This window comes from Sinocyclocheilus rhinocerous, unplaced genomic scaffold, assembly GCF_001515625.1.
Source record: "Sinocyclocheilus rhinocerous isolate Xijiao unplaced genomic scaffold, SAMN03320098_v1.1 scaffold5016, whole genome shotgun sequence".
Lineage (NCBI taxonomy): Eukaryota > Metazoa > Chordata > Actinopteri > Cypriniformes > Cyprinidae > Sinocyclocheilus > Sinocyclocheilus rhinocerous.
The window spans coordinates 150,141-154,655 of NW_015658380.1; the positions used below are offsets into that span (position 1 = coordinate 150,141).

The window sequence follows — 4,515 nt, forward strand, 5'->3', positions numbered from 1 at the left end:
TTGTCATTTAGCAGACGCTTTTGTCCAAAGCGACTTACAAATGAGGACAATAGAAGCAATCAAAACCAACAAAAGAGCAATAATATGCAAGTGCTATATTAGTATATTATTATAGTGTTATATTTCAATTTCACAAAGAAATGTACAGTATTTTGTCCAAGCAATAATAAAAGGACACATTTAATTTATAATTTGTCTTAAATCTCATTTTGTTAAAAAAAAATCATGAATCGAATCGAATCGTGAAATCAAAATCATGAATCGAATTGAACCGTGAGTTGAGTGAATCGTTACATCCCTAGCTACAAACTCATAATCATAAAGCACAATGTTTCCATCTAACATGTATTTTGAGCTGCAGCTCGTCTTATTAATGGAGTTCACTAGTTAGCAGTAAACCGGTTACCTCGCCTGATTATGTTCGTAGATTTGTGATGGATGTTATCTTTGGAATGAAATTGTGGATATTTTATTTCTAAAAAAAAAAATCATACTTTTTCTCTTATTTCAGTTAATGTAATAAAACTAGCGAGTTAAGCCAGCAGCAGTTCTGATAGTGTCGTGTAAACATGACTGAAGACACGAAAGGAGGAACAGACAAACCGATTCAATTTAGTGAGTCATTTACGCTGGAACCGCTCCGATTGATTCAAACTCGTCACTTCGATGAATCAGTTCAAGCGATTCACTAGCAAAAGCCAGATCAAAAGAGCCATTAAAATTCGAATTTCGACATCGCTTGTAATGATTTTTAAAAAGCACGTATAGTGATGGGTGAAGCGGGGCTTTTCGAAACTCCGAATCAGTTAAATCACTGCGTCGCAAAATGATTCACTGTTTCAAACTACTCGAATCGGTTGGCGTATTGTGAATCACTTGATTTAGATTGGATCTTCGGAGCAGTTTCGTGAATCTTTTTATTCAGATCGGCACTTCGGAGGGAGTTTGCAAATCATTTCACACATTGAACGATTCGCGATCTGCACTCCGAAGTCACGATCTGAAATGATGAGATTCAGATGAGACTTCGAGGAGTGGATCGCAAATCATTTGATTTAGATCGGAACTTCGGAGCGGGTTCACAAATCTTTTGATTCAGATCAGGAAAAGAGAGGTTTAGGGCCAGATTTGTTCATGTATGTGAAATTTAGCTACCAGGAAACAAATGAATTAAGTTATATTTTCCTAAATTTTCTTTTGAGTAGAGAGAACACATCTTTAAAACAGAAAGAAAGGTCACTTACAAAATTAGATTAGATAAACATTAAAATATCTGACCAAAATTTCTCTGTGTGGTACATTGGCAAACGAGTGAATGAATCTTCCTCAGAAGAGACAAAGGCCACATACACACTGCAAGTTTCAGGAGTGACAACCGCATTTAATTGTGTCCCGTAAATTATCGCTCCATGTGTGTACGGAACAGCAGTCACTCCCGCATTTGTAACCATAGCAACATTTTGTCATCTTGCGGAAGTGAATAAGAATTCTGCCATTTTTTGGCTAAAGACTCTTTTTATCCGTCGATTTTAACTAGACTACCGCTGATAGTTGTACTGTGTTTTGTTTATGCTCAGGAGTGCTGTCTTGCAGTGTTGCCATGTCCTCATATTTACAAGCAGTGTTAGGCATGTTGTTTGGTCTTAGCTCATAAAGCTAGGCACTTTATAGAGTTAATAAAGTGGTCTGTTGCGGATATGAGATATAAGATGTTTTGGTGTAATAAAACATAAAGCATTTGGGTGTTTTCGTGTTTTTTGTGCTTGTCCTTGTTTGTTGTTGTTTTTTTTCTTTCTATGAAGATCTGGCAACACTGACACTTTACCGCAGGGCTCGTAAGTGCAACTAGCCCTGTGCAGTGTTGCCAACTTACCAATTTTGTTGCTAAATTTAGCAACTTTTCAGACAACCCTAGCAACTTTTTCTTCCAAAAGCACCTAGCAACAAATTTAGCTATTTTTATTTTATTTTATTTGGCTACTTTTAGCAATAATAATAATAATAATTTAATAATTGTTCATTTATGATACACCTGGTTAGTAGCTTGTACCTGTGATTGTTGATCAGTTAGTACTCTGTAATAAAAATATCTAGAAAAATGGAAAAGGTGCTAGTAATTTTCCAGGACATTATCCGTTATCCGTTATCCATTATCCGTTGTAACCCTATAACCCAAAAACACAAAATGCAATGTGTAATTTAAATACACTGCTTAAAACTATAATTGTTCAGAATGTGTAGTTTTACTAGTTTACTAGCTAATAAAAAAAACTTTTTCGTCGTTCAATCGTTCAAAAAAGTGTTCAATAATTCAATGTTGTACATAAAAATAGTTATTTATATTTTAACATTATATTATGCATTTATATTATTTTACGAACATATCTAAATTAACATATAACATTTTTTTTTTTTTTGCTGAGATTTGATTACGTAATGACGTCGTCGCACAATGACATTACAACGTCATTTAGCAACTTTCAGCAACAAATCGACCTTCCTTTAGCAACTTCCCCTGAAAGTTAGTTGGCAACACTAGCCCTGTGTCAGGTTAAGACTTCTTTCACTGTTATTTTCTTGCATCTCACATACAGACGAAGACACATTTCTGATGCTCGTTTAAATACGTCGTTAACTAGTTGTTCAGTTCGGTTCCGTACACACTGCGTAGAATTTCTGTAAATGCGGTTGTCACTTCCTGTATTTTTCGGGAGTTAATGCGCTTGTCGAATGCGGTTGTCACTCCCTTATTTTAGTGAATTATGTGAGTACAGCATGCGATTAAGGAGTAAAAGGTGAACTGACAACCGAATTTAGCTGCAGCGTGTACGTGGCCAAATAAAACAGCAACTCACTTCAATGTCAGACTTATATTATAATTACATGCATGAGCTTTTTGTGAAATTTGGATGAACTCATTAATCTGTTGTTTGAGCTCTTCATATTTAAAGAGAGAACTATAGTTTCCAAAGTCGGACATTGCTTGTTATGATTTTTTTGGTGTAGAATTTGGTAGAGATGCTGTGACAGTGGAACAAAAGCGCTCAGGTCTTGTACAGATTGTCTTGAGCAGGTTTGTGGGTGTTCGCTGTCAGTCATGCAACCAGCGGTTTGACAAGAGCATCTTACAGCAGATGTCAGTATGCATGTCCTTTACTGCTTCACAGCTTCTCCAGATTCATATTACAGCTCGGCTGCCTTGGCGAGAGGCAGTAAAATGTACAGTTTTTATTCTAAATAGCACGGAAAATGTTTAAGATGCTGAGCTGAAGCACTACGTCACTTATGAGTCGAGATGGGAATCGTAAAAAAGTAGGGCTGGGCGATATGTAGTGTTGTTTTTGGCGGCCTGTTTTAATTTTAGTTTTAGTCTAGTCTTTGTGTGAAACTGTCATTTTAGTTTTTATTAGTTTTAGTCACGTTCATACTCTTTTTAGTCTAGTCAAGTTTTAGTCAACTAAAAGTAACTTGAAATCGCATCATATGACCCCTTTAATTATAGTCATCGTCACATGACCAGCATTTTCGTCTCGTCTCGTCTCGTTTTCGTCACGTAATAAAGGTTCGTTGACGACCATATTTAGTCATAATTTTCGTTGACGAAAGCAACACTAGCGATATGGCCAAAAATATGATATTAATATCAATGGGAAAAGAAAATGCATGTTTGTTAGACCTTGAGAATGAATGTAAACATAAACTTGTTTGTTCACAATTAAACTACACAACAGAAAATGTGTTTTCCGTTTTATTTAATTTATTTATTTTGATTTTATGATTCAATACAAATTTATACTCAAAAACGGTGTCTTAATAAGATGAATTCAGAAAATTTTAACAATTTAATCAATCTTTTAAAATTTCATCAAATTAAAATACAGCAATTAATTTACAAAAATGTACAATAAGATGCTGCTTAACAGAACTGTGTCAATTAAAACATGGATGAAAAAATAACTTGGTTATATGATATTCCGTAAATATTATTTTGATTATTATTACTATTTTGAGAATAACATTAGTATAGTAATTAGTACCATTAGTAACAATAGTAATAACAATAGTAACAGTAGTAAAGCTAGTCTGAAATAACATGTTATGGAAGCAAAATTTCAAAATTTACCAATGCATGTAATGTCTTCTCTTAAAAAAAGTAACTTGGTTTATTTAATTATCTGTGGAACAAACAAGCCAATTAGTTAAAATGTATGAGATTTATATATAAGAAACTGAATTAATTGACAATAAATTGTGTATTTACAAAGCATTTGGTTTATTACTATTTAAGCTCATTCGTGTTTCATTCATGAACCACTAACAAATACGCATCACATTAACTTTATTAGTTTATGTTAAAACTGTGCAATCCAAAAGGATAAACATTTTATTTGCAACTAAATTACATAAATTTTAAAGTGTGCAAGCTCATAAAAATAGATATATATTAGATATCGAAATCCAACTTGAAATCCATTTTCATTTTCCAAAATTCTATTCTGTTTATTTTTTGGGGGG

General features: G+C 33.7%; 1 protein-coding gene across 1 annotated transcript in view; it reads right to left on the reverse strand.

The window, feature by feature from the left end:
• Nucleotides 1-4,515, reverse strand: part of LOC107722113 (glypican-6-like) — a 56,830-nt gene that overhangs the window by 33,059 nt on the left and 19,256 nt on the right. The gene's annotated exons all lie outside the window — the stretch shown is intronic.